This window comes from Dryas octopetala, chromosome 2, assembly GCF_963921425.1.
Source record: "Dryas octopetala chromosome 2, drDryOcto1.1, whole genome shotgun sequence".
Lineage (NCBI taxonomy): Eukaryota > Viridiplantae > Streptophyta > Magnoliopsida > Rosales > Rosaceae > Dryas > Dryas octopetala.
Window position 1 is genome coordinate 27,872,823 of NC_141367.1, and position 20,905 is coordinate 27,893,727.

The 20,905-nt window shown below is 36.1% G+C and overlaps 2 long non-coding RNA genes across 2 annotated transcripts; both read right to left on the reverse strand.

Annotated features, from left to right (window-relative positions):
• Positions 1-5,502: 5,502 nt before the first annotated feature.
• On the reverse strand, positions 5,503-6,212 carry LOC147295097 (uncharacterized). Its single transcript, XR_015120820.1, has 2 exons — positions 5,884-6,212; positions 5,503-5,788 (listed from the first exon to the last, which is right to left on the reverse strand). It is a non-coding gene; the product is annotated as an uncharacterized LOC147295097 (long non-coding RNA).
• Positions 6,213-14,759: 8,547 nt separating this feature from the next.
• Positions 14,760-15,145, reverse strand: LOC147295098 (uncharacterized). The gene is made up of 3 exons (XR_015120173.1): positions 15,063-15,145; positions 14,931-14,985; positions 14,760-14,849 (listed from the first exon to the last, which is right to left on the reverse strand). It is a non-coding gene; the product is annotated as an uncharacterized LOC147295098 (long non-coding RNA).
• Positions 15,146-20,905: the final 5,760 nt, after the last annotated feature.

A 20,905-nucleotide genomic window follows, 5' to 3' on the forward strand; every position in this document is an offset into this window, starting at 1 on the left:
CCTCCCAATCTACCACCATTGTCGGGCAGCATATAAGTCCGCCATAAGATCACACCAGTTCGAAGACTTAGCTTAGCTACGCTGCCCTGGAAAGTGCAACATTGTTCAACTGGTAATGCTTCTTCCAAAGATGACACTCCAACATAAAATGCCCTGCAAAAGTGAAACATTATTCATTTTCATAATCAATAGTCTAAATTGATAGTTTAACAACATAACATGTTAAACTAACCCTATGTATGCAGTTCCAGACATTGTGATGAGAACTCGAGGAAGTGGGTCTAGTTGAGTCGACCACACAAGCCTCCCATTTGCTCGATTCACAGCAATCACAACAGCAGGCCCATAAATTCCAACAATCAAGAGGTTAGCAGCTACTGTTGGGGTTGACCTTGACACAGTCACATTCACATTCGTCACCACTCCTGTTCCATTTAGTCCAGTTAACTGACCAAGGTTCTGCATCCATATCAAAGCGCCAGTGAATGCATTTACCGCATACAAATTTCCATCCCATGATGGAAAATAGACCCTTCCCTCAGCTACTGCAGGGGTTGCAGATATGTCTTTGCCGGCGAAAAATTTCCATCTTAACCGCATATTTAAAACTGTCCTCCCGTTGATTAGCACTTCCCCATTAGCGTACCTTCTGTTATTAATGTCACCCCCATGATTTAACCACTGAAAATTAAGATATATAGCAAGATTTAGAGCATCAATAAACTACACATCAATGTGCACAAAAGAAGCTAATTCATTATTATTAAATGTGCATTGCAACTAAGAATAATTAGTACTTACAAATGCAAATGTGGTATCAAGAAGTACAGATAAACATAACGCCATGACTACCATGTTAATGGTGGCATGGCATCTCAGATTCTTTATGAAAACCATGACTGGTGAACTCGGTAGGGATGATAAGGAATGAGCCTAGGTAGCTAGCCAGCCAATTTGTAGTTAAAATATTCTGTTTTTTTAAGTTTGCATGCAGATTGCTACTTTTGGAATTTTATATCAATTATTGGTTCAAATGTGTAGCATATGATGTTTGTAAAGTGCACTTTCGGTGTAAGCAGCAGGTTAAAGTGACCGAGTTTGTGCCGGTTACCCGGTATAAAGATGAGTTAGAGAACGGAATTTTGGTGAAAAAGGTTTGAGGATTGAGGAAGGCCCTCACTCGAAGATCGATGTCGTCTTTGACCTCTACGTGTGATTGCCTCTTGACAAATTACGCAGGGAAATGTGAATGTGGCAAGCTCTTAAGGAGCCATATATGCCATATTTGAAATCTACATAATATATAGTATTGTTCTCGATTTTGGTTACAGCTGACCAGATTAATCTTGTAGGAATACTATATATATAAAGCCAAAAGGACTTATATATGGTGAATTTCAAAAACTTGAACTCTTCTTTTAGGAAAAAAAAAAAAAAAAAAAAAGAACTCTTCTTCACTATCGGAAAAACCATATTTATTATTGTGAATTATTTAGTTTATTGAAGATCAAGACTACAATCACATAGCCACTTGTACATAGATGTAACTCCAAGTTCAAGGCTAGTTACACATTTGCATTCACCATTAACACATTTTCGCAGTCGGGGAAAGTAGAGCATCGGTGCTCTTCCATCGGAGAAGGAACGATTTCGGGCCCAGGTGACCCAGGTGGCCCAGATGAACATTTACAAAGATGGTTTGAACATTTAGCTGATCCTGAAGTACATGGAAAGCCTTTGCAGCCAGCATCATTTTTACAAAATGTTGTCGACTTGGCTTCGGCTCCTGGCAACGTTGACAATAATGGTACACCTGCACGTACATAATGTTTCACTAGTGAGACATGAGTACGTTCCTATGTCAAAAAGAAATTTCAGTCCTAGTGTTAAAAGTAACCCATCAGTCAATTAAAGATTCAAGTGTTCGTATATATATGACATACAAATTTTACTAAAGAATCTTGAAAAACATTAAGAAAAACTCACAAGATACAATGACCAACAAAAGGACATAATTGACAGCAGTCTTCTCCATACTCTTGTTCTGATTTTATAATACCTTGGAAGAATGTGAATTTCAAGGTTTGCTTTGCAGTATAGAGTAAGCCCTTTTGGGTTATATTTATAGCTGTTTAGTACGTTCACATGTTTAGTTAATTTTAACGTCATAAAAATCTAAACGAAACGTTAATAAAAAAAAAATTGTTAGATTTTAAAAAAGGAAATAATAGAAAGAAACATCAAGACTCATATGGCAATAAATCTATGTTGAATCCTTGTAGATTTAAAATTAAATACTATTAAATTTCACAGTTATGCTTTTTCTCATTTGGCATAATGGCATTTTCTGCATGTTCTCATTTATTTAAATTTTTTATAAAAACGACCGTTCAATGAAGATTTAAAAAGTAAACCATTCTAATGATTAAAATAAAATATAAAATGTGCTACGCAAGAGGTATCTTAAACAAGCTAATTTGAAAGACTGAATTAAGCTCCCACTTATAACTTCGGCTTTCAGATACCCCCATGATGATTATATCAAGGAAAGTTGTGAGTATATATACTAGAATACTAATTAACTATTTCTGAAATGGGATCCAGTGGACAAGAATCAAGGTATTAACTATATCAGCTGGAAGGAATAAATTCAGAGACATGCATAATTAATTAATCCGCATGGAAAAAAGAATACTAATGAATTAAAAACCGGACTAACATATATACAATATATTAGATATTAATTACTTGGTAAATATATGTATGATCAGCTGCATGGGTCAGGTGGCAACAAGAGTTCCCCCAAACACTTCAGTGGGATATATGCATGGATTAGAAAAAAGAGATCGACCCAATTAATCCCAATGAAGTGATCAGGGAAACTCCAGTGGACAGCTGACTTCATTTCGATCTCCTTTGCTTTATTCTTGGTGATGACTGATGATCGAGTAAACAATGGCCAGCATGCATGCCATATATATAACCAATTAAGCTTCTGGCCGGCCGGGTTTAATTTTCATTCTGGGAGAGAGCTACTTATCAACAAGGAACTGCTGTAGGAGCTTGCTAGATGAGAGAATTGGAATCATTTGGCCACAGTTGAACCTGGTCGCTATTGTAGGTAAGATGAAGGATACCAAGACTAAAGGATATTTGAGGGGAGTGGGCACCAAACCGTACGTAAGATAGATATTTGAAAGGTCTTTCAATTCCTCCCCGTAGTTGTATATATTCTCATTAATTTCTTATTGAACTAGCAACCTAAATAATAATAATAAATTACATACAAGGACAAAAAATATAAAGTTCTTAACTAAAAATTAATCCACTTATTTATAACCACTTGTCCAAGCTAGATCCATTGACTTTAGGAGTAGCACTCTTTGCAAATTAAGGTTGGGATAATATATATCATATATCATCATATCATGTACGTACGTGTGTATGAATGCTTACATATAACAAATAATATCAATTAACTTGGGACTTGATATTTAAGTAATATATAGATGATGATATATATATGGTGGTGTGGCCGGGTCGATGGATCTCATTATCTCGACTTGGTAATAAGCTTTTGATCACTATATACCTAGCAATTGATAGTCCTGCACTGCATAATTTGAAGCCCTTTTTGTGTGACTTTGATGGATCATTGATAGTCAGCTAGGTGGGTGTATTGTATATACCAGATCGAATCTGAAGAGCCGAAAAAGGAAAGGCTGTAGAATGGACCACTTCAGTACCACTCACTTCCATATTTATGTGATCTTATTCGATCGATCTATAACATTAATTTATGTATGTATCTCACATATCGTCTAGGTTCATCGCCGACAACTTTATCCCAATTAATTGACCAATTCGTTGGGAAATATATACTCTTTAATTTTGATCATCGATCATCATCAATCAATCATATACATTATCCTACTCAAGTGTTTGGGGGAACTCCAGGTCTCATTTGATGCTATATATACCAAGAATGGCGACGCCGGCCGTAGTAATCAGTCAAGACAATCTAATCGACCTCCCCGTAATTGAGACGTATGCTCTTCGATCGATAAGCTAGCTAGCTAGGAGGGTTCTCATCGATCCCTTGTTCATGCAAATGATACAATTAATGTGAAGTTTTTTTGAAAAGAATAAAATGTTGTGGTATATGGGTTCAACTGTTTATGTAATTTAATGATCTGAACCGTTTATTTATTAGATCCTCAATTAATTTTATTATTATTATTATTTTTAAAATCAAATGAATAAAAATCATTTTGGTCATCTAATTATGACCGTATAAATAAATGAACATAGTATTTCCTATAAACATTGAAATAATCATATATAATGAAATCAAATTGTCCAATGATCGAATTCTGATTTTGCTGTTTTACGCAAAGATTTTTTTTAAATGTATAACTAAAAATTAGACGATTTAGATGATTCATACATAATGTGAGATAGCACGAATAATGCGATCCTTGTTGATTCAAGTAAAAAAGACTCTTCTTAAGAAGGGGATCTCATGTATATGTATATATAGACCTCTTTCATTGAAGAATTTTGTGAGGTTCATTCTACATTATATTTTGATAAGTAAAACTATCTATTTTTAATTTGGTCGTTGTAAAAAATGAAGTAAATCAAAAATTATTTATTTGTTGATTAAATTGTCACAATTTATACCAAGAGTATCAATGTTAAATATCAAATGTAGGAAATTAGGAATGTTGAATATTAAAAGTAGGAATGCAGAATAACAAAGATACAAATGTAGCATATCAACAATAGGAATATTGAATGCCAAAGTTTAAATGTTGAATACAAAAGGCACCTATTACTTTATCATAGCCTCGAGGCTCGGGTGTAAGGGTGTTTAGTTATGAGCCCTTGGCCCGAGAAGACTTGTGCGTCAAAGTAAAAGATCCATCAATTATATTTAAACAGCCTCTTTGTCAATCAACCGCCTAAACGTCGCCGTACAATTATTTCTTCTATGAAACCCTAATTTCATATAATTTAGCTTTTGAGGTATTGGGGCAAAATGGATGTTCATCGATTGCGTACTTCACCTGAACTTAAAATGGAAGGACTCCATTTGGTTTCCAAGAAAACGCAGGAAAACATCGAATAGCACTTAAATCATAACCTTTCCGTTTACGAGAAGAAGCATGATCAACAAATTGTACGGTTCAAAATCTTTAAAGTTTCGTCTTTTCATTTCTTTTATGTTCTTTTCTTTTCTTTTTTTTCTTTTTTATTATATTAAGAAGAAAAAGCTTAATTTCTTTTGGGCTAACAAATTTTGAAAAAGAAAGGAATATGCGAAACCTTGTATGGCTTAGTTCAACTGTCTATAGCTTTGTGCATCAGGCCAGCAAATTAGTCCCTCATGTTGACAGACCTCATCATGAGGTAGCCATGGATAGAATTTATCATTGTAAAATAATGGAAACCAGAAAGAAAATTGACTTGCTGTTGCATGCAATTTGGTAACAACATGAAGATTAAACATAAAATTTCATTTCATTTGCTTTGTTCTTGGTCTGTAATCCAATGGCTAACATTTCCACTTTACATTTACCATTCAAGGTCTATGGAATTGGGATTCAATCATACTACTATCATAGTAATCGAGGAATGGGCGGATATACAAAGGAGGCCAAGAGATCCCGTTGTTCTCAACCCCTGGCTTTAGCCACAGACTTTGCTTAATTTGTCAGTTTGCTGTTGCTGCTGCTCTCTTGTCTTAATTTTTGTTTCTCCCGTTGAATGTTGATCTCTTGTGGGCCTGTGGCAGAAAAAAGAAAGATTAATGGAGTGTTTGAAAAAAACTGTTTGTGTAAATATAGTAGAAAGAAATGACTAATAAAAGGCATAATTTACCCAACTAAAAGAAGGAGAATACTATCTAGTTTATGATTTAGCTGCAACAATAGCAAATGTAGTAAACTAGAATCAGAGCTTCATACAAGTACATTGCAACAGGGGACTGCATGTGGAAGGCCAGCTGATTATAAATTTATAAGCCTGCCTCCTCATGATTCTCAATAAAATCAAATGCCACCAGGAGTTCCCCCAAACACTTCAGTAGGATACATAGTTGCAAGAAGACACTAGTATTTCCCAATGAAGTGGTCAAGGGAACTCTAGGGGACACCTGACATTTCCCTTTCTCTCTTTCTTTCTTTCTTTCTTTCTTTTTTTCTTTCGGTCTTTCTATTATCTCTCAAACCTTGTCTTGGTTTCTTGGTTAGGAGTTGCAACCAACCCTTCTATATATAGTGAGTGACTCTCCTTGCATCTAGTTGTGCATATCTTGCATGGTCCTCAATTCTTTGTCCTTGTTCAATAGGAGAAAGGGGGAAATCTGAAGGCAATGCACCTAGACAACATAGGAGGCTAAATGGAAGGTAGAGAATAATATTGAGGTGATTGTCATGTGACATTCTATCTTCTGTTGTTCACAACTTCACATGCATTTTCCTTCATGAGATCCTTTCCTTTTCAGCCTTTTTGATTCATACAAAGCACTACTTATTTACAACCAACTTGATTCTGGTATATACACGCAATCACGGGCACATGAAATTAAAAGGCTTCTGATTTAGTGCAGGTGCTATTGTGCGCTGTGTTGTGGTCTTGTGGGCATTGTTATTTACCTGGCCCACACTTATTCTCAAGGCCATATCCATCAAATTGCTGTCAGATCCTCATATCTGCTTTGGCTACTTGTTATTGTACTGGGGCATCAAGACGTGCTTCTGGAGAATGTATGCTTTTGTATCCAGGAAAATGTTGAAAGGAACAGGGCTTAATTAGAGATTTATGAAAGAGAACAAAGGGCTGGGACTTGGGGAGAGCTTATGACCACCCAACTTCAGTTTTGTTCTCAACTTCATCTGACTGCAATTCTGACCAGGTTCATCAATTTTAATAACTTCAATTTCTAGGGATTTTTCTTTTTTCTCTAGTGGTGTTATCCTGTACCTCAAGGACACCCCTTATTGACTATATCAAGGAACATGAATAACCTTCACCCCTTCACTATATATAGTGGGTGTTGGGTTGCTATGCATTCCTTTATGCAGAAACTAAACCAAGAAATTAAAGAAAAAAAGGAGATGCATATGCCTGCTGTTAGCTATCCCCTAGAGTTGTCCTGACCACTTCACTAGGAATTCTACAAAACCCTCAACTGAGGGCTACTACTCTACCCCATTGAAGTGCATGTTTGGGGAAACTCTGGATATTGCCACCTGACTTTAATTGCTTGAAGATCAGCCATACTCTGATGTTTAGTTTTTGGTTCATATATATAGTTCATGTCTCAAAACATATCAGCCAACATTTTGATTGCCTCTTCATTAGTGCCACCTTATCATCACTCTTAACAATCTGCAGAAAAGCAGTAAGGACCAGTATGTTAATCAGATGGAGCCACCTCTGAACTTCATCCTTAATTTACAAACCTTATCTTGGACATAAAAGATTGTTTTAATAACAACATAAAATAACTCAATTACTTGCAAATTAAAGGCTATTAATCTCATGGAAAGAATGTTAGATTAATCAGTTCTGTGGACTAATTAATTCTTGCAACATAAGAACAGAGACTGTAAGACTGAAAGATTCAAGGTTACTTGTACTGCAATAAGCAGTGCGTAATGCAAATCATCTTTGTTTGTTAGAACAGCCCCAGAGAAAAATGATTGTTATATATGATTTTCCTTGTGATTATTTTCCCCTTAATGTTGAGAGAGTTCAGGTGTCGTCCTCAGTGTGCCTGCATTTGGCATTATTGTAGTTTGGCCCAAAACACAATAATTTCCTCACTTTCAGTTTCAACACCCTCTACAGGACATGTATGTATTGATCATATTATCCTCAGCTCATTTGAAAAATTTGTTATGTAATAGTTCTTGTCTCCTTTATAATTGGCATATATGTTACAACATTATTGCCCATTTAATTAGAGATTAAGCAAGTGGGTCATTCAAATACTTGATTGCGTGTAAGATATTGGATGTGACATCAAGTTGCAGAAGTAATTTTACACAATTAATTAATGTTTGTCAAACTAATTTAATTATGTGATGGTAATTGCTTAATGTGTTGGAACTTCACAATGATGGCAGTTGACCCATGTCCCTGTTTCTGGTATTGGGGAATGGGGATGGCATGCAAAGTCTCAAGCTTGTGAGTTGTGATGAAGCTGAAAATTAATGCAGGTTAATTAGAGGCAGTCTAGAATATATGCTGGGTGTGTGTGTGCATGTGGAAAATATGAAACTCATGTAATCCAAGTTGTTGAAATTTGAATCTGGACAGAAACATGGGTAAGGTGAATGGTAAAGAATAAAGTAGCACACGTCTCGTCTAGATAAACGTACCAGCTGCAGACCCAGAAGATACGTTGATGCCCAGGTACATATACTGATCAACAGCACATGGTTAACCCAGATGATGCCAGCATATATCTTCATGTATGGTGAAGAAGAGGTGCGTGTCATCAGCTACGAATCATTTGCCATATGACCAACTTGACCAACTTGAACAAACTTTAATTTCTTGTACCATATATGTCTATCTACTGACATCTACATCACACAATTGGAAATTAGAAACCCATTTTAATTAATTGTGATTTCAAATGAGGCATATATACTGGAATATAATCAGCTAGGAAAAGGCCAGACTAGTATATATTGCTAATTTCTGTGATTCTGTCTGTCATATCTATCAAATAAATTGAAAAGTACTACAGGCTGGATAGAGGAAGCAAAGAAAGACACACCAGCAGAGTGGCATGTGGCTACTCGAAGTCGATCCATCGATTCCTTAGAATTTCCAACTTCCCATCTAACCCACATTTACGTCTAGGTTCAGGTCAATGCAAGCACACAAACTCCCTATAAATAGTGGGGGTTAGTAACCACTTCATACCCACCAACACAACCAAAGCGAAAGCAAAGTAGTAGATATATAGATCGATCCTTCAGCAAACATCAGATGTCCCCTAGAGTTCCCCCAAACACTTCATTGGGGACTCTAATTTCTATCTCTACTGAAGTGTTTGGGGGGACCCCTGGAGTCATTTGATACATTACCGCAGGAATATTGAGCTGCAGATAGCTTGCATTCAATTAAGTAATGTTTTCATGACTCATCATACGTACTATTGCTATATTTATATGTTTTTTTTGGTACTAATATCTATATGTTTTCTGCTTCTACTTGTCTTGATCATATCAATATGGAAATAATTATATATGGTGTATATTTTAATCAGCAGGGTATTCGTATATATATATATAGCACATGCAATGTAGTAGACGGGGAACTGATCACATAGTGCTTTGCATGACTGTAATCTGCATATCCTTTTATTTTTATTTTTATTTTTTCGTAAGCGGGAGGGCGCATATCCTTTTATTTTTGTGGAAGCTGGATAAATTTCTTTTTTATTTTTTCAGAAATGTCATGATATTAAATTACAATTTCTCCTATTTCTTCTAATCTTATATATATGTCCTTACTTTAATTGTTTCTTTAATTTACGTACTAATCTAATAATTAATCATAGTAGTAAAAATTAAGTACGATCCATAATAATAATATAATAATAGCCAATTATTAATTTTGACACATTGATTCAGAATTTCAGATTCATCACTTGGGTTGAAGGTGTATGGTGGCAAATTAAAATGCGCCTAGCTTATATATGGGTACATTTTCCGTGGTTAAGTTATTAGGATGTATTCAATGAAATTTGTGAAAAGGCACACACAGTGTGACCATACTAGGGAGGTGAAGAATATATTAGGATAGAGTTGGTCCTTTTGGCCACAGGGAATGAACATTTAAAAACTATTTTTGCTCTAACCCAGTTGATAATAACTCTCTATTTCAATATTCTTTTTTATGTAACAGTTTAACATTTTAACCATGCAGTTAGTACGTACGTATCTTGAGTTAGCTCATATGGAATTGGAGATCTCTTCCAAATAGAGCTTGGTCAATGGTGGCCGGCTGCTTTTATTATTTTTTATTTTTTATGGTTTTGCAGTACTGAGATTACTTATTGATGAAGTCGATCATATATAATTTTAATTAGTGTGTTAAGCAATAGTCCCAGTACAATTAAGCTGAGAATTTTCTGGTTCTTTTGGTTATTAATTTAATTATGGAAGTGGCAATTTTTAGTGTGTCAATTAAACAAATTTAAGGATCTCCTAATTGAATGTTGTTCGCCCATATTTTTCAGTACTTTCAGCAACAGACTCTACATATTTATAATTATCGATACCATTTTGTACTTCAGTTTGTACACAGTGGTACGTTTTGATCAATTACATGATGAATTTCGGGTAAAAGGAAGGCTAGCATATATCTTTACAACAGAAATAAACTGACATAGCAAATAAGTACTTGAACCATAATAAGTCTTCATCTCATATATATAGAAATTTGATTACAAACTTCACCGAAGAAAATTTAATTATAAAAATCAACTCTAAATTAATTATGGAACGAATTAAGACTCTCCCTTAGTAGGTATCTCAAAGCGGCAAATAGGACAATAATGACTCTCCCTTAACCGCCTCACAATGAGTTGGCATGAAACACATGCGAGCAAGATCAAACTCCTCCAAAAAAACACTAGTGCAACTCTCACTCTCACTTAAACATCGCCTCCTCTTCCTTCCTCGAACATCCGACGACGACGGCAATTCTTTCTTCCCTCTACCCCTCTTGAGCATCTTCGTGATCGCCAAATCACTTGCCGGCACCATCCCATTACTGTCGTTTTCCATCCGCTCCCTCATACACCTCTCACACAAAATCATGGTGTGCTCTCGCTTAATAAAAACGCACAGCGCCAAAACCTTGCGACCCTTGTTAAAAAAAATGTTGTCGAGTTTGCGACCCCACACTATGATGTCGTTCACTATCTGGTCGTGCAAAACGGTGCTATTTCCAATTGCATACAACATCCCCGAAAGAATAACGTAGGCCTCGTCGTATTTGTTTACCACACTCTTCTCGAATTGGTACCGTACTTCTTTTGTCTCCTTATAATCGCTGACAGGGGTCACTACGTCATCGTCTGAAAGCTTGATGTATTTGTGCTCAGTAACATAGACGAAGGTGATCGAGAGTTGAACCGGTAGAGGTTTGCGGTAGAGGTGGTCGAGGTTTTCGTTGAGGGTTGGACGGAGAAGTCGGTGTGGTTGATTTCGTGGTTGATTTCTACTTCCATGGAGATTAGCTAGCCTCAGACTCAAATAGATTGGGGTTGGTAACGGCTCTAGCTAGCAAGATCGATACAACTGTAGTAGGGTTTACAAGTGAGAACCAACAAATTAAAATATATAGGGCTGTGGGCAGTTTCCTAATTGTCAGTGGAGTAAGTGGTGACCGACTTAGACTTCATGTAATATCTTGATTGAAAAGTTAATTAATGATGCGATCAGAATCCAATTGCATTAGTTATTATATTTTATGTAAAGAAAATCAAATATGAGTAGGCGTAGTTAGTAAGTAAATGTAGTTCATTCTTATGATAATTATGTACGTATGCAATCACTTTATAATCTGGTTCAGATTAAAAATAAAAATTTATAATGTGGTTAGAATGTTTAAGACATCTGGACTTTGCTAGTTGTTGGAGGTTGACAGCTGGATGAAAATTACCAAAGACCACACAAAATTGGCAGGAAAAACTTATGTTACATACGATCGACCTCCTAAACCAGGCCTAAACCCATTCCATGAATTCTAAGAGCAAAGGAAAAGAAAAAAGAAAATCGCATGAATTAGTTCTAACAAGATCGGTAACATATATCAAATCAGGATTGACCAAAAGCCAAGAAATTAACATTGAAGATCATGCAATGTATATATTTTAATTACAGAAATTGTAGAAAACATAAAAACTAGCTAGAAATCAAGATCAATTTAAATAAGACTGAGATTCTCCTCATAACAAAAAAGAAAAAGAAATCAAAGAAAAAGAAACGAGATCTTTAATCATGCAGATAGCACCTTGAATTAGCTCATATGGAATTGGAAATCTTTTTTAAAATAGAGCTCGTGAAAAATATATGGTGGCTGCAGGTTTTTTTTTTTTTTTTTTTCAGCTTCCCCGGCCTAGTTAATTTTGCAGTGAGATTACTTGTTGAAGGCCATAATTTTAATTAGTTAAGCAACCTATAGTCTCAATACGTACACTTAACCTAGCTAGCTGGGGGTTCTTTTGGTTTCTTAATGATGAGAGTGAAAAGTTGCAGTTTATAAATGTTACGTTTTGATCAATCAAATGATGAATTTCGATCCGGTATATATATAAAAGAAAACCCAGCACCTTTATCAAAAGTAATTAAACATTAACACAAATAAACAAGCCAACATATATTCAATTAAACCATATAGATGATACTGTGACATAAATGAAATATAATTACAAATAACATCTGTTCAAGAAAATCAAAATAAACTCGATCGAAAATCCAAATTAATTAAGAAGTTTGAACTGAATTAGTAGGCATCTGAAAGCGACAAATAGGACAATAGTGACTCTCCTTCAACCACCTCACAATGCAGTTGGCATGAAACACATGAGAGCAAGGCATGAAGGCCACATTCGACCCCGCAGTAAACTCCTCCAAACAAACAGTGCAACTGTCGCCGTCAGCCACACATGTTCTCTTCTTTCTTCCTTAACCCTCCTCCTCCGACAAGAACGTCGACGATTCTTTCTTCACTCTACCCCTCTTGAGCATCTTCTTGATGGCCTCATCGCTGGCCGGCACCATCTGATTCGCGTTGGCCATCGACTCCCTCATAACCCTATCCACCAAACACCTCTCACAGTGAATCATGGTGTGCAAGCGCATGATAAAAGCACGCAAGGGCAACACCTTGCGCCCCATGTTGGAAACTTGGTTCCCGATTCTGGAGGCCCACCGTTGGATCTCTTCCACCAACTCAAAGTGCACAGCGGTGTCGTCTTTGATTCCGATGGAGGACAGCATGGCGGAGAAAGTAAGGTACGCCTGCCTGTAGTTCTTTACCACCTTCATATCGAATTGGTGTCTCATACTCTCCAACACCCAATATTGGCGGATGGTGGTAACTGTGTCGTCCGAGGAACGATCGACGTATTTGTGGACGGTCAAGTATTCCAAGTTGATGGAGAGTTGAACGGGTTGAGGATTGGTGTGGAAGCGGTCTAGGTTTTCATTCACTTGTCCCACGGAATAGCTGAAGCTTTCTTGCTCGTGATGGAATTCCATGGAAACTAATTGCTACTCAAAGAGTGAAAGAGATAGAGAATTCGTATGTTGAAGATGGATTGATGGAATTAATTGAACTAGGGTTTGGGGAGTGATCGAGGACCAACAATAATATATATACTATAGGGCGCTGGGGAGTTTCCTACTTGGCAGAGGAGTAACTAGCCACCGACTCTGACTTCATTTTAATTTTTATATTGAAAAGTAATTGAACTCGGAATGAGCTCGATCAATTTGCTTACTAACTACAGCCTAGTCAATGACCGATTCCTACTTCTTCTTGGAATATGTACATCAAGTCAGCAGATCATATCGAATTTTCTTACTGATTACTAAAGATTTGTTCCTGCTGGAAATTAAGTAAAAATCTTCAGTAATTAAGCACAATATCTTTGGAAATTGGGTTGAGGGCCCGGACCTTAATTTGCTACGGTTGGGGGTCGGTGCACAAAATTAAAAGAATTTATGTAATGATTATATATATATATGTAATGGTTGATGCATGTATACTCATTGCATAAATTGTAAGAATTTATGTAAAGAGAATTATTTACACCATATTTACTAATTTCTTTATTTATCGTCTCGCTTGAAACCCATCTATATAAATAGATTAGTTAGTAAATGTAGTTCATTATTATATGGTAATTATTATAATTATTTATGTGACCACTTTAATATGGTCAAAAAACATAATCCCTCTAGTATTACATAAGGTCTGAATTTTGCTAGGAGTTGGAGGTTGTCAATATATAAAAAAAGATTACCACATTTGCCCATAAAGAAAAAAAAAAGATTACCACCACTATAACATTATCCTCTTATCATCACTATTGTTCTATTAGCTATTGATGCAGCAACCACTATCAATGGTAGTGATTTAGCAATTGCCACTCTGCAGTCACCATTAAGCTGATGGTTGTTCAGAATGGAGTGACAAAGTGGCTAAGCAAACCCTTTTTTTGGAATGGTGGAGTTTGGAGACAAGAACTGTCTTTCACTACTGACAGCTTGTGGCTCCACCAATATTGCAGATAGTTGCTAATATGGGATCACCATTGATGGAAATGTTGCTGTATTGGTGTTAATCAAAATGCCTTTGCAAATGATTATATATATTTGATAAATTGGCAAATGATTTTGCTGCTAATTGCAATGCATAATTCCAGTGGTTTTTGCTGCTATTTCTAGTATATTTGATGTGCTATTTGCACTGGACATGCCCACATTCCACAACTTAATATGGATCATCTGGCAGTTGCAGTTGAAAAGGAGATCATGTAGCAAATGTTTACAGTTTAATTATACAACTATAAAAGGACCTGCCCTAATATGGACCTCCATGACAGCAAAATGCAGATTCTAACTCATCCATTATTAATCAAATAAAAGCAACCAGAAATGTGAATTTCATTGAATCAAAATGAACTTGCTACTTACACTTATATTAGAAGATACATAAATCATACATACAGCAATATCAAAAGATACAAAAATCGTATGGATGCTTGCCCTTCTTCACAATCTTCTGTCTTGGCTCTCTTTGCCTTTGGTCTGCAAAAAACATACATCCAGCAATATCAGAAGAGACAAAAATCGTACAAAGCCACTCAAATATATGGGAACAAGGAATACCTCTCTATGAAAGGTTTCTTAGTCACTTCAATAGACTTCTCCACAACTTGAGACTCTAAACATATCAAACAAATTAATCAAAGCAAGTCCAAATCATATTCACAAACAATTCACACAACACAAAACACCCACCCAAGTGCATCTTGATTTTGGCATCAAGGCTACAATTGTGCATGCTGATTAGTGGCATTGGCACATCCTTGTTGCACTCCTCGCTGCAAAATAACCCACAATTTACTTATTTAATTTTGTTGATTAATCAATTGGATACAACAAACAAAAAAACCCTGAAATACGGACAAAATGAGATCTACAAATAGATGAGAGAGAAAAGAGAGAAAAATCTACAAACAGAACCTACCATGTATTTTCAGATCTACAAAGAATAAACCCTCGTCTGGTTTTGATCTAGCTTCATGGCTGGGTTTTTGGAAAGACAGAGATCAGAGGGAGAGAGAGAAGGAGAAGAAGAAGAGTTTGGCAATAATCTCGCCAGAATCCTCCACCAGACGATGGTGGTCCGATCACAGACAGAGAGATGAGAGAGAAGAGAGGGTACGGCTGGTTTGGGGTTTGGAGAAAATGAAAATGAATTGCTGGAGTTAGTTTTTTATCCTCCATCAACCCTAAGTAACAAAATTACACATTTACCCCTTAAACTAAAATCACCATATTTTGTTATCCTTCATCAACACAGGTGTAAACAGTGACCGAAGAAACCCAAATTCATGTGATTTCGTGCGCTAGACGCCTAGACTAGACATTATAAGAAGTGAAAGAAATTTCCACTCTTCCAATTTTTGGTTGAATTTGTGGTGGGAAGAAAGGATCTCAGACAATGGGTTTTACCACCCGCAGCCCAACGCAACCCATTTAGTTGTATTTACTATTTTTTTTCATTATTTTAGTTATATTTAGTTAATATTCCACCAAATGAGTTTTTCTTTTTGTCATACTACCCTTAAGTCAACTAATATATCTATTAGTGTAACATGTGGCAACCTTTAACTCCACTCTTTTCTTTATCTCAACTAAAATATTAATTAGCGATGAAAAAAAATGTCAATAGCCACTAACTCTAATCTAGTTTCTTTTCAAAGTGATCATTGGCCATATTTGTTGTAGTGCACAAAAAATGAAAAGGAATGAAACTCATATATATATATATATATATATATATATACACAACCTCCTAAAGCAGGCCTAAACCTTCCCGGAAGATCTAGAATCGATTCAATTCCTCAATGAACTCAATCGCATAAATTCTAAGAAAAAAGAAAAAGAAAAAATCGCATGAATTGTCTCACGATTGATATATAACTTCAAATCAAGATTAACCAAACACCTAGAAAGTAACATTAATTGAAGAAAAAATTGAAGATATATATATCGTGCAATGCAAATATTTTAATTACAAAAGAAAAAAATTAGAGAACATGAAAGCTAGAAATTAACATCAATTTAAAGAAGACCGAGACTCTGGATCATGAGTAGGCATTTCAAAGCGGCAAAGTGGGTGACTCTTCCTCAGCCATGTTGCTATACAGTCGGCATGATACACATGAGATCGAGCAAGGCATGCACGCCCTGCACCCAATTCTAGCTTCCTGCAGACATACACTGCAAATCCCACTCTCGTCAATCTTTTTCCTTCACTACCACTCTAACCCTCTCCTTCAGAAGTTCCTCAATTGACGACTCACTTGCCGGTACCATCCTGGCCATTGTTGCTCTCTTCCGGTCCCTCCATCCGTTAGGCAAGTGAAGATGATCTGATCCACTATGGGAGAGTGCAGAGAAGGGTCGACTACTCGACTCCAAGCAAGGCAGAAGAGCTGGTGGGAAAGATATGAATTGGTAAAACGTACATCAAGGAGTTGTCTACCATCGAGAGATCGAACTGTATGCCTAGCTAGTTGCTTCTCTTGATGATCAGATGGATGGCCAATTGGGATCATGATCTGTGTGTCATATCAAGAAATTGCATATTAATTGATGCTTCACTTTGTAAACAAAGTGGATGAAAACTTGAACCGGTACAAGTGATCGAAGGTACTCCTAGTACTGTCTGATCTTGATTATGGTGGTCGTACTGGTGATCTTGTCGTACGCAATAATGAAGCTCTTCGGCATAGTGATGGACTTCCATGACCAAAGACTCACAGACCGATCGAGCTAATTAAACGAATATGTTGTGTAACACAAAGTAATTAATTAGCACTATATGTACTTGTATATACAAAGATCTGTTATTTGTAATTTTGTACGCGGATATATATATATATATATATATATATATACAGGCTCCTTCTGTTGAGGTATACCTCAACTTATTTATGTTGAGGTATGACCTTGTTGGGGCCCACAAGAGTCGTTTTGTGGCGATCCGAACCGTTCGCAAGGATCATCTTCATTGATAGATCATCCTTGCAAAATATTAGTCAAATCCGAAATCATTTGTCTATCTAACTTTGATAAAACAAATGAACGGTTTCATCGAAAATATTTGGTTCGTCCATTTATTTGATCAAAGTTAGATAGGCAAATGATTTCCGATTTGACTAATTTTTTGGAAGGATGATCTATCAATGGAGATGTAAAAAATGAATGGTTCGGATTGACACAAAACGACTCGTGTGGGCCCCAATAGGGTATACCTCAACATAAATAAGTTGAGGTATACCTCAACAGAAGGAGCCTGTATATATATATATGGCGGTGCATTTGCCCTTAACGGCCGGCAAGTAGGGGTCTTTGCTACATAGCTGGCTAGCTGCCACTCCATCCCCAAGGTTAAATCCACGGCTGGGATTCAACGATTGAACAGCTGTGGTCTTTGCTATATGCACCAAATAAATTACCCAAATATTATTGGGTTTCTTTCCCCAATTCAATTAAAAAATGTATTATATATAACCACAGTGTTATTTCTAAAAAAATTAGTTTAAATATTAACTAATAAAAAGAGGTAAACAAAAAGGGTTTTTTTTTTTTTTTTTAAGCCCAAACCTTATAGATTTGAAACCAAATAGGAAAAGAAACCAAAACCTATAATAGAAAAGAAACCAAAACCTATTATAGAAAAGAAACCAATACCTATTATAGAAAATTAAGAAACCAATACCTATTATAGAAAAGAAACCAATTGATAAAAAGGAAAACCACTATAGTTAAGTGAGACGTGAGAACATCAAGGTATATGTGTTCGAATTTTATAGAAGTAAAGTCACTGGTTCAAGCTTGAGCAAAATCAAAGAAGGATTTGAGTGTGAAATCTAATCATAATCAAACCCTTCTTCGATTTTTGTCCGAATAATTTAATTTATACTTACAGTAATAACGACTCATATATATCTCTGTCATATATTCAAGTTAATTAATATGCATGTGCTCAAGACACGTAACGTAGATCATGAAGAAGCATTATGTAGCATACATATAAATTAAGTTTGAGAAGATTACTCACACACACATGTATATGTACATGTAGGCATTGATCGACCAGCAGCTAGCTTGTGGATGATGAGTGTCAGATGCTACCCAGAGTTCCCCCAAACACTTCAGTAGGACAAAGTGATCATCATATATATATATAGCCCTTAATTAATTTGATCATATAGTTACATTGCCTCAGTGAAGTGATCAGGGGAACTCCAGGGAACAACTAACGATCTTTAGTCGTCGATATCTCTAGCTAGCTAGCTTGTTTATATGCAGTAGCAATTATCTACTATTTATAGGTGCATGTCAAGAGAGAAATTTAAGAAGGTAGGTAGCTAGGCCTTATGGTATGTAACTATGTACGAGAACCATTAGAGACATATCCTCGTACATGGAGATGTTGCTACCCAAATTAATGAACCTGGTCAGAATTGTGGGGAAAATGAGGTAGGGTGGGGAATATTGTTTAAACGAGTGGCCACAATGCAAGGTCTCCCCAGCCACCCAGCTTTTCTGGGTTTTCAGTTGCACGTAGGTACACACGTCCTCTTCAGTCATTTTCATAGATTGCTAGCACATACATATCTTGGATCAACTTGGAGATCAGCCCTACAGGGCACTTAGACAGCGAGTATATAACGGATTTTTATCAAACACCTTACCAACGTTAATTGTGTTGATCATGCAGTAAGCTTATAATGCCATTTAAGATTCTCTTGATGGTCAAGGAATCTGGGTGGGCCAGGTGGTGATCTTAATTTGTTGATGCTTAATTTCCAGTTATATACCATGGTTTTCACAGATATTGTACGTCCCGCCTTTAATTTCAATTCTGTGATTACATGACATGGGCGCAAAGTATAAACAAGATTTTGGTGAGGATGTATCTGAAACGAAAGGCTGGACAAGTTGATCGACACACCTTAAGAATCAAGATTCTTTTCTTGCCTTCAATTGAATTTAACCCACACTTGTGTCTAGGTTCACTCCCACTACTAGCTACCAATTAAATGCAAACATATGTAATATATGTACTACTACTCATGACCAAATGAAAATTAAGATAGCTAGAGGCTGGTATGCACTATAAATAGCATGCATGCATGGTTGCATTGGTAACCCAAGCAATCAAAATTACTACTCGTTTGTAATTCATTAACGTACGTCTGCCAATATCAGGTGTCCCCTAGAGTTCCCCCGAACACTTCACTAGCTAGCTTGGAATTAATTAATCCTTTAAATTAAGGGTTAAAAACTAGTTTATGGTCTCTACTGAAGTGTTTGGGGGAACTCCTGGTGTCATTTGATGATATATATATATATATATATCTCAATTCAAGTGCAAGACAAGTTTTTGGTCAACAGTAGTGGTAGCAGCCCATTCTTTCATATCAAGCAGTACGTGTTCTAATTTAATTTCATTGTTCTTCTTGTAATTAACAAGCTTAATTTCTCTATTATTTATTGGACACAGGAATCTTCTTACTCACAAAGTGCATCTGTACATGCATGACATTTTGTTCACTCTTTCTTAATGAAGCACATACATATTTTTTCTTTTGTTTAAAGAAGGCGTCAGACTCGTGGCCCAAAAAAAAAAAAGAAGGCGTCAGAAATCCTTCTTTAATTTCATGGCCAAAAAAAATTAAGAAGGCATAAGACTTAGTGGTCAAGATCGATCTTAAAGTTTCCACTACTTAAAAGTTAAAAGGTCAAGCTGAATGTGTTGTGCAACCCCTTCAGCTTGAGGGGGGGTCGATCATAAGCTTAGCCGCTTAGGTTACGTACTGTTAGTTAAGCATCAGATCAAGCTACATGCATCTAAAGAGGAGCATGCAGAACCTGTACATCGAAAAGCAGCACATAATAGCTCAAATTAATGAACAGCTGGCTGTAACTATATATTATTCATTAGTTAAGTTTCTTCCAAACACTCGATTTTCTCTACTTTTTCTGTCACAGTTTCTCTCTAACTTTCTCAATTAATCTCATTCTTCTACTGTTCTGAGTGTGGAGTAAGTCGATAAAGCATACTGAATTAATTTCAACTGACAAATTGCTGGTCGATCACATGAGTACATACAACATACGTACACATGTACACAGACAGATATATGAACTCAGTCTACTGCAGCAGATCATGAACATATGTTAGTATTAAGTACCCCGATGATTAATTTAAGTACAGCAAGCATATATGCTTTCATGTGTACGTATATAACATACTAAACCCAAACGATATATCATGCTCCTTCTATTTCACTGTGCTACTGTTATTTTCCTCATATTTTTCGGCTTGATATCCAAATGCTTGACATGCAGTATATAATTAAGTGAACACTAAATCTTTACGTACCCACCCCTCTCATTAAGTTAATTAAAGACCTTGTCATCTATATAGTTAAAGTAACTTATAATACTAAAATTAGAATAACAATGGTGTATTAATAATCATGTCCAGCATAGAGCTGTACTAGATGTCTCCTAGACCAGATTAATTGAACCAGTGAAGATCGATCGAATAGCTAGAACCC